At 53.9% G+C, this 9989-nt stretch overlaps 1 long non-coding RNA gene across 1 annotated transcript; it reads right to left on the reverse strand.

Annotated features, from left to right (window-relative positions):
- Positions 1-802: 802 nt before the first annotated feature.
- LOC125338080 lies at positions 803-9767 on the reverse strand. Its single transcript, XR_007208172.1, has 3 exons — positions 8844-9767; positions 8650-8733; positions 803-7636 (listed from the first exon to the last, which is right to left on the reverse strand). It is a non-coding gene; the product is annotated as an uncharacterized LOC125338080 (long non-coding RNA).
- Between the last annotated feature and the right edge of the window lie 222 nt (positions 9768-9989).

Consider the following 9989-nt stretch of genomic DNA (forward strand, 5'->3'; position numbering starts at 1 on the left):
CTAAGCCAAGGCACCCACGGTGGAGAGGAGGGACCACAGCTGGACAGGAGGACGCTGAGGAGTCCCTGGGTCTTTCCCTACAAAAACACCCCCTCCCTGGGCTGCCCTCATGGGACAGGGACCTTCCCTTTGGGAGGGGGTTTGCAGGAGCACACCAGTAACTCAAACCCATCCCTGGCACAGCCAGGCTCCACGGCAGCTGGTAAGGGGCAAAGGTGCGAGATGATTCTTAAAGCTGTAAAAAAATGTTGTACATAAAAATAGGAATGTGGAGGTGCTGTCCTTAGGATGTGCTGGGAGAGGACCCACCAGTGGGAATGTGCTATCCCACTGCTCACTGCCGCTGGAAGAAGCCGGCTCCAGTCTGTGCCAGCAGCTCCTGGGTACAAAAGCTCCTTTCCTGAGGTGTCAAGCAGGACGGGGCTCTGGTCATTGCAGCCCACATCCTGATCTGAAGACATCACCAGTGGGGTGCCACCACCCTCCTGTGAGTATCAGATCAGCAGCTGTGGCACTGCTTTTCTTCCTGGGCTGGGATTTGCTGCAGAAACACAAGTCACTTATGGCAGAGACGCATAAGAGCAGAGTCAAAATGGAAACTCTGCTCTGGATGACGTTGGCGGATCTCTGTGCCCAGCTGCTGCACCTCGCACCCCATCCTGTGATCCTTTATCATCATAACCAGAGGAAAACTAAACAATCCTCCTTTTTTCCTCCCTCTAACCTATCTTCTAAATCTGGAGACCGATCTCACGGCACGAGGGACAAGACCTTCAGCAATGTTGATTTATAACTGAGCTTCTAAATTGCAGGTTTACGCATTAGTATAAACACCCATAAACCAGCCTTAAATACACAGGACCGTGTGTAATTAAAACGCCAAAACACCGAGCAGCCACGTGACAGCACGGGGGAATGAACAAACTCCTCACTCGTGCCCAGACCGCCTCAGCAGGGACAGGTCTCTGGCCAAGTGCTCCCAGTTAAACCAGCGCCTTGCACCGCTGGGGCTGGGTCTTGCCTTTGAAGGCACCGCTCACACCGCAGGAGCCAAGGGGCTGACCCCCATGTCTCAGCCCTCCAACGGGGTTGCAAAGTACCACAGCAAAGCAGTGGGGTTGCAGTGAACTGCTGATGTCCAGGAATTCCCAAAAAAGCGATATAATCTTGTTTTCTTCCCAAAGGGTGCTGCCTGGTCGGGCGGTCGAAGGGGCAGTGGAGGTGCCAGGGCTGTGCATGCCATGGTGCCCCTCCAAGCACAGGGCTGTCTCCCAAGGGGAAAGTCGGGCAGATGGGGATTCCCAACATCACACAGGGAGTCTGGAGGGAGTGCCATGAGTCACACTGAAATCACCTGCAGGGCAGCCCGAGCTTTGGCCCAGTGGTTCCTCACCAGCTCCTGTTGCTGCCGCGTAGGGCTGGCATGGATCCGCACCCGGGAGCTGTCTCCAAAACTCTTCACAGGCATTGGGACAACCCTGCCAGCCCGAGCCTTGTGTGTGTGTGTGTGTGTGGCAGGGAAGGAGGTGGCAGGATTCTCCTCCCTGCCGCCTCCACTCCCCGTTGTGCACTTCTGGGCAAAATCCATTTGCTTTGGCTTCATGTAGGGCCAGAAGATTCGGCCCATTGTGCTGTGGCGCTGAAGAGCCGGCGAGGAATTGTCAGCCATGCTGAAACGGTTACATGGGGAGTCATGAAAATTTACTGCACCATGCTCCGGTCCCTCGCCAAGAAATAAAAGCAAAAGATCACAACAGGCATTTTTTTAATTTGAAGCAAAATTAAAAAAAGAACGGATCCGCACTCAGAAAACAACAACCACATCCACAGATCAAAGCAGCTGTTCTCCTCTCATTCGGGGTTTTAAGAGGTTTCTGCAGCTACAGAGATGTTTACACAGGGAGAGAGATACATACATTGTGCTGTCTTGATGCTGCCTCTCCCCCCTTCATCTGGCAAAACATTCCCTGGGAGGCGATATGAGGTCATTCCTAGCCCCTGCCTTGTTTTCCTCAAGCTGCAAGGCTTCGGGGCAAGAGGCAATTCAGTTCCCATTAGCACACACACATTTGCACTTGGAACCCTCCCATGTACATTTTGCCTGGGGGGTGCTCTCGATGGACTGGGAACCAACCCTTGCCAGCTTGTTCCCAGAGGGAATTCCAGCAGCCGGAGCTGCCGTGAGGGCCAGCGGCTTTGGCAAAGCCCCTGGGAAGGGACATGGAGCCGGGAGGTGGGCTGGCATCTTCTGCAGACCAGCATCTTCAGCAGACCAGCCGTAATGTTTCTGTGGCTTCCACCACTTTTACGACGAGAGGGGCTGAACGGCTCTGGGGAGCACTAATGGGCTGTAAAAGGCTTTTTCCCCTCTGCCTCCTTGGCTCCAGCCCAATTCCGAGCGGCAGTGAGCCCCACTCCGGTGCTTGCGCAGGGACGGAGGCCGTGGGAACGCGCCAGGGCAGGCTCTGCCTTCACCTCTTGGCATCAGCACCTTGGTCCTGCTGCTCCGTGGGCAGCACCCGCTTTGGCAAACAGATGGATTCTGGCCGTGAGCCAGGCTGCACTGTCTGTGCAAACGATAAAACCCTCCGAGATGATTCTCCCCATCTCTAGCAGGGATTTAATGCCATGTGCTAGGAAGGAGCTGCTTCGGCTGTGTGTGCTTGCATGATGCTGAGCCAAAAGCTGTTTCTGAGGCTGCACAAGAAGCTGCCGAGAAGCAGAAGTCCCCGAGGCCCTTAGGGCTTGCAGAAGCAGTTATTGAATCAGGCGGGGATACTGCAGGCAGAAGAGTGAACCAGGAGATTTCCCTTTCCCTCCAGTCCACGAGAACAAGAGGGTAAATGCTGCCAGTCCAGAGCAGGACCCCCCATCTTTGCTGGACCCAGCAGCTGGGGGATGGATGCTGGTGCTGCATCCAGACCCTGAACACTGGAAGGTGCTGGCTCAAGAAAACAGCAGCCCAGACATTTCAATGCCCCAGCGAGGGCTGTGGTCTACAACTTGGAACAGAATAGACTATTTTTAAAAACCGAGAGGAAAACACAGTATTCCCAGTAACACGCCAACAGTCCAGGCTCACGCAGCTCAGCCGGTCCCCAGCACTCGTCCCTCATTTCCCCAGCCTACAGTTTGATCCAGATGCCTCCAAGGTGGGTAAAAAAGCACCAGGTCCCACTAAATGACTGCCTGGCACCCTGTGACACCTTTTTTCCAGTGTCATGGAGCTTCCCAAAATGCTGCCTGCGAAAGCCCTTGTTTGTAATTCCCAGTTTGCAGCAGGAGAAGGTGACACACGCTGAGGTGTAGTGACTTACCCCAGCGTCACCAGGAAGGTCGATGGCAACGCCAGGAATAGCCCCATTCCCAGTTAACCACTAACCACACTTATCCCAGAATAAGGGTCCCTTTTTCCAGCTGAATTTATAACAGCTTTCCAAGTGACATAAGGTCTTACAGAAATAGGCAGGCTTTTATTCCAGAATAATTACTGGGAGATCGGACTGGAGCGTGTATAATTACACTGGTGTCGCTGCTGCTGGTGAGTCGGACCCTGTGCCACTGGGAGACAGCTTTTATCTCATCCTACTTTTCCACGAGCACATGTACGTCAGCTGGGAGATCGTCAGGATGTGGGTGGAGAAGGAAGGGGCTTTGGGTAGAAAGGAAAGTGATGTATCACTCTCTACAGCTCTGTTAATCACATTTCCCATAGAAGATGGTAAAAGGTCTTCAGCTGCTGAAGTAAAAAGGAGTCTTTTGGGGTGTGCTGGGTCACACTCCAGATGGACTCAGCAACACTGTGCATCTGCTTTGAGTCAGACACAGCTTTGGAGCAGGTGGGTTTTTTAAAATACATTTTATGTCCCACACTGGTAAAATCAAGCTCTGAGTCCAGGTCGAGGCCTGAAACACATTTCTGACAAAAGCTGTGGGAACACATCATAGGAAAACACCCTTTGAAAGTAACCTCATCATTTATCAGGTGTTGATGTGTTTGTGTGTTGGCAAGAATGGCGCCTACCAGGAACGGGGCTGTGGGGGGCTGTGAGGGGCTGCTCTGCTGCCCACAGCCGCGACAAGGCAGGGGTTAACTGTGACACCACAGGAACTCCAGGACCCAGACACACATGTTTAAAAGTAGCACTTCTCTCCTTAAAATAGTTTATGGATCTTACTCGGGGATAAATCCAACACCCTGGAGCAGAAGGAGACCTATTAATTCCTGAGTTTTTTCACGCTGTAGTAAAGCAGCGGTTTTATTTGCCCGCCTAGTGTAAGATGTCAGTCATTTTCCCACTTGCATTTCCATCTACAGTTTAACAAGGCAGCAGTTTATTTCCAGAAGCCCCGGCCAGACCCCAGCCAACTGCGTCAATATTTTGTTGCTTACACAAATGCCATCATTAGAGTCAATACTGTGTTCCGAGGGAGGCTTTTTCCCCTTTCTTTTTTCTTGGATGATGCATGTACAGCTCTGGAAATATGGGAGGGTAAAAGAAGCCTCTCCGAGCGTGTACCTGGCACAGAGGTATGGGCACAGTGCTCAGGGCACTGACCTGACCAAAGGCATTTGCTAATTAATTCATTCTTCTTAAGACTTAACTGCCTCTTGCCTTCAGAAACCAAGGCAAAACCTGAGCCAAATCCAAAGCCTGTCAGAAAACACGGAGAGACCCTCATTGACTGCAGAACGCTCCAGAGGAGGGAGCTGGCTGGTGCCAGCCACGGAGCCGACAGGGGCAGCCATCCAACTCAAACCGGCCGCTTTGCTCTCCCACACGGCTCCTCGGTGCCACTTTTGGGATAGAGGAGAGAGGCAGAGCTTGGCTGTGCCAGGGGCTCCCCACCCTCCTCAGCCTCCTGCTACAACACTGCTTTGGGGTGTCTTTCCTGTGCTGCAGCAGGTCACCATGGGCTGACCACGGCTGCTGGCTTGTTTGAGGGATGCTCCTCAGCCCACATGTCTTGTTGCCTTTGGCATGCTCTCCCAAAAACCCTCAGAGGTTTTCTGGTCCAGCATGAGCTCATCCCTCTGCCCCAGCCTCCCCGCACACGGCTCTTGAGCCATGGGGCTCTCAGGGCACCCCCAGCACTTTCCTGAATCCACACCCCACCCACACCCCTAGAAGCTGGGGGCTTTTAACACTACATGTAGCTAAAACATCTGATAAAATCCCAAGGAGAACAAGGAGAACCCAAAGAACAAGGGTCTGACAGCCCAACCAGCTGGGGAAGCCCTGCAGGATCTCCTTCCTAATCCAGCATCAGACCACTTTTGCATGAGAACAGAGCAGCCTTAGTGTGTCAACAAGCCCTAAACGCCCGAGGGCAGCTGGAAGTGAGATGACATTATTTTTTTTATTTAAAACGGACTTCTTAACCTACAGGAAAGTAAATGTTCTTCTAGGATGGCCAAGAAAACCACACTGGGATTTTCCAAATGGGCATGACTGACTGTTTATGAGCAGAGGCTTCCAAACGCAGGAATAAATGGCTTGCTCTCAGCAGGTTTTCCTTTCTATATTTACCCTCACCTGAAATGAACATTATTGCACACTGCAACACTTATTCCCTCTGATCAGGGCAGCGGGCGAAGAACTAACCAGCCGCAACACGTCAAATAAATTGTTAATCTGGTGTTTGCACGGGCAGGGGGAGGAGGGAGTCCCCTGGGTTTGGGGCAGGGCCCAGGTCCTGCTTACAGCTCCCATCCCAGCTCTGCAGGAATGCTTTGCTTGCCTGCTGCTGCTCCTGGCTGCTGAGAGCTGGAGCTGGGCCCTTCACGGAGCTGATCCATTGGTCCCTGAGAGGTCTCCAGCCCTGTAACACCCAAGCAATCCTGATCACGGGCAGCTGGTAGAAAGGGATGGCATGTCATGCAAAGACCTGCCCAATGCTGCAAGAGAAGACTTCTGAAGAGCAAGAAAGTGCACCCAGACTGCAGGTGAATGTTCAAGCACAAGATAACCTTCTCCAAAGCACTGGGCTTTGCCATCCATCTCCACGAGTCCCACGTTTCACACTGCGTGCTTCTCTGCCTGTTCTCAATGTGGGAAGTCCCTATGGATGCAAAGGGGTGGTGCCTCCCAGGGACAGGTCCCCTGGAGGCACAAACTGTCCTGCTGATGCACAGCTTAGCCATAAAAGACCCAGAAGTTTCCTTGATAAGGGGCTGGGGGCTGAGCCATTGTGAACCAAACCTCACCATGAGGCTGGTCACTCAGCTGTAAAATCTCTCTTAATCCCAGCCCTGGGGAAAGGAGAGGACAGGGAGATCACCTGCCTCTCCAGGATGTCGCCCACATCACATGGCTCCCTGGGTCATGCTCACACTCACCACCACCTTCAAATCTGGGCTTGACCTCCAATTTACCTTGCAGTTCACTAATTGTGCCATCCATTCTGGCATGCCAGCTGGAAAAGGGGTTCACATCGCCCCAGGAAGTACAGGGGGGATTAATCCTCTATGGTAGTGGGGGAAGTTGATCAGTCATTAGTGTCTGCGGGTGCCAGGGACCCTTGGATGTGGGCAGCAGGGATGAAACAGCTTTGTTCTGCTCACAGGGCTTCCATGTACTCATGCCAGACAGGACCTGGTGCTTTTTTTTTTCCCAACTCAGACTTTTCACTTTTGGAAAAGCCTGTCCTTGTCAGAATAGCTGAGCAAACCCTTCTCCAGCCAGCCATTCCAAGAGAATTTGTGTTAATCCAGATTAACGAACATAAAGCAATCTAGATAAACCGCATTAAGCCAAAAACACCTTTGAACTTTCTTTTTTTTTTTGGATCACAATCCCTCCCCGAGCGCTGTGTGTGGTTTGGGCCTCCCTGTACCTTCAGCTTCCCCAGAGCCGAGCTCTCCACCAAGCCACAATTAAGTCAAGTCAGCAAATACAAAGATTACCCAGAGCCAGCGGCACCAGCAGCAACCCAGTGCTTTGCACAGGGACCCCAAAACCAATTTTGGGTGTGGAGGAGTCCAGTGGGGTGAGATGGCACAAGAAGCATCTCCCCAGCTCCATGCACAACTCCCAGTCACAATGCCTGGGCTGTGGCCAGGCTGCCCATGTGACCATGAACCAAACCCCTCCAAACCTCAGTTTACCCAGCACCAACCCATCCCCTAAACACACAGATGACGGATTGGTCTGGAACATCCTGAGACCAGGTGCTGCCCACAGGAGGCTGGACAGGACAGGGGGTGGTTTGCTCCAAGTGGCTGCTCCCTGCAGCTCGGACACGTCCACTGTGACTAAGGTGGCAACAGCCAGCTCATGCACAGGGGATGTCTCACGGGAAAGGTCATGTACCACCTGAGGAGGAGGGGATTGACAGATGCCATAGTTGCTGGTGAAGCATGTGCTGTGTTATGGGTACATACACACCTTGCATGCCCATGCCAGAGCTAGCACTGCAGCAGGCACTCGCTTCTCCAGAGGACTCCCAGCCAAAATCAGGGGCTACGGCAAACCCGATGCCAAGACATCCTCTCACCTGGACAAGGTGGAAAACACCCATTCACATGCCTGCTGGGACGCTGGGAGCTCCTCAGGATCCAGCTGTCTCTGCCCACGTATTTGCACCAGCATCCAGCACAGGAACAATCCAAAGCTTGTCTAGCGCCCAGGAGCTCCTGCAAAAATAGCTTTCCTGGCGGATTGGGCAGAGGAAAACTCCAGTCTTCCCCTGCTCTCCCCTCCACACCCTCCCAAAACACCTGCTAACACTTTCTGCCCTCCACCCCCATTGCCTTCCTCCTCTAAGGCCAACTTCCAACAGCCACAGATGTAGCTGCTACGCTCCAAATTCCCTCCTGTTTTGGAAGTGAGGGCTGTGGCACCACCACGGTTCTGCTTCTCCTGTTGGGACGGGGTTTGCTTTTTCACAGAGAGCTTTCTGCGGCTGTTCAGCATGGCAGCTCCCAGCTCGGGGCACTGTGCCTCACTCCCAGGTGAGTTGGATCGGGATACACCAGGAAGTTTGCTTTCGCCTCCTCTGTCGGCGCGTGGGTGTGCAAACAGTGACCAGTTTCTCTGCTGGTTCGACTCTTTTAAATGGGGACTTTCATATTCATCAGGCTTGGAAAAACATTGCCAACTTTTAAACAAAAAATCCATTTCCCCTTCCATGGGGAAGGTATTTTTGTTTGCACTGGCAGGCTCTCCCCCTCGCTGTGCCCAGCACGGTCATGACAGTGGGGCTGCAAAAGCGTGGCCATTCTGCAGGTGAGGAAGGTCCAGCTATGGAGCTCTCTCTGCCCCTGCCAGGAAAATGGGAGCCTTCTTGGAAAGCTGAGCCCTCCACACCAGGCTGGGTTTAATTTCTTAGGGAACTTGCTTTAAGCAGGGCAGAGGAGACCTGCATGGGCTCTCCACAGCCCCTCATCGATGAGGCAGATTTGCAGCCCAAATGGTCCTTTTCCAATGTGATCACCAGGGTTACAAATTTCTGAGGTGATAAAAGGGCAAACTGGAAATCTCCCTATGGAGTTTGCTGCCTGACACTCCAAGCGCTCACCCCGAAAGACTCAAAATCCCAATTTCCTCTGTTGGGATTTCAGCTAGATGGCTTGGCTAAAATAAATGAGATTAATCTAATCAGAGAGATGGATGGAGGTCATTAAAACAGTAGATTAAAAGAACCCACTCTGCCCTATTACCAGTGCTCCTGAGGTCTTCTGCCTTTGTGGCAAGTTAAACCCACTCAGGAATTAGATTGCCTTGCAGAAATCTGCAGGAAATGCATTAAAAATACATTCTGCTATTACAATTCTTCATGTCACCAGTCACTAGGGAAAGGAAATTAATGCAGGGCAAATGCATATATATTTAAATACTTACAATTGCCTCCTCTGGGATCAGGATTTATAGGCTGGAAGCGATGGGCCCTGCTCTGAAACAGAGACAAGAGCAAACTGCAGTCCCCTCAGGAGCTGTGCTGTTCTATTCTCTATAAACGCTATTTCCCCATCTTCATCTTCCTCACACGAAGCTAAGGATCAGAAAAGGGCAGGAGCTGGGTCTGGCACTGCACAAAGCTGCGCAAGGAGCACTGAGGGAAATTCCCGGGCAGGATTTGGGCCAGATGGGTCTCATGATGAGCTTGACTGGTTTTGCTTCTCATGACCGGTTGCTTTCCCACTCACAAACCGTTCCCGTGGCTCTGAGCAGCCGCCCCATCCCCTGCCCCTGCCCTGTGGCCCTGGGGGCTCCATAATCCCTCAGTGCCGCCGTGCCGGCCGGCAGTTGTCATGGATGCTGAGGAAATAAAGTAAGAAGGGGAAAAAATGCTGGGAGGGAGAAAAAAGGCAAATTGTTTATTGGCACACAAGGAGCCTCATCCCGGATTTCGTGGGTTTGCCCCTCGGAAGGTTTAACCTCAATCCCAGTGAAGCGCAGGGGAGGTTCCAGCAGGTGACCGGAGTCAGGCCCTTCCTTCTGGGCCCGCCGGAAAGGAAAATGGACAAACCCAGAGGAATGAGGGAGAAGGAAGGATGCTGCGGCGGCTGCACGGCCAGCAGCGCTCCCTGCAGCTCCCCGACAGCTCCGGGACGCCGCTCCCCGCAGCCGGGCCCCACGGCAGCTTTCCGGGATGGCAGGGCCGGGATGCGATGGCAGGGCCGGGATGGTCGGGATGCGATGGCAGGGCCAGCATGCGGTGGCAGACCCCGCACTGCCCCCGCACTGCCCCCGGACTGCCCCCGGACTGCCCCCGGACTGCCCCCGGACTGCCCCCGGGTCTCGGCGCCGCGGCCGCCCCGTCCCTCAGCGCGGCCCCGGGACCCGCCTCATACCGGGGCCGTCTCCCCCCTCCCTCTCCCCCTCCGCCTGTAATGGGAGCGCCCCGCCGCGCCGCCTCGGCACGGCGCCTGGCGCGGCCCATTCGCGGGGCAGGGGGGCCCCGCGGTTTCAGGGAGTCCCGGCCCGCCGGGCCCGAAGGCGGCTTTGGGGGTGGGCGCGGGACCCCCGGGGCGGGGGCAGCGTCCG

The sequence above is a fragment of the Corvus hawaiiensis genome, chromosome 24, assembly GCF_020740725.1.
Source record: "Corvus hawaiiensis isolate bCorHaw1 chromosome 24, bCorHaw1.pri.cur, whole genome shotgun sequence".
In the NCBI taxonomy this organism is placed as follows: Eukaryota; Metazoa; Chordata; class Aves; order Passeriformes; family Corvidae; genus Corvus; species Corvus hawaiiensis.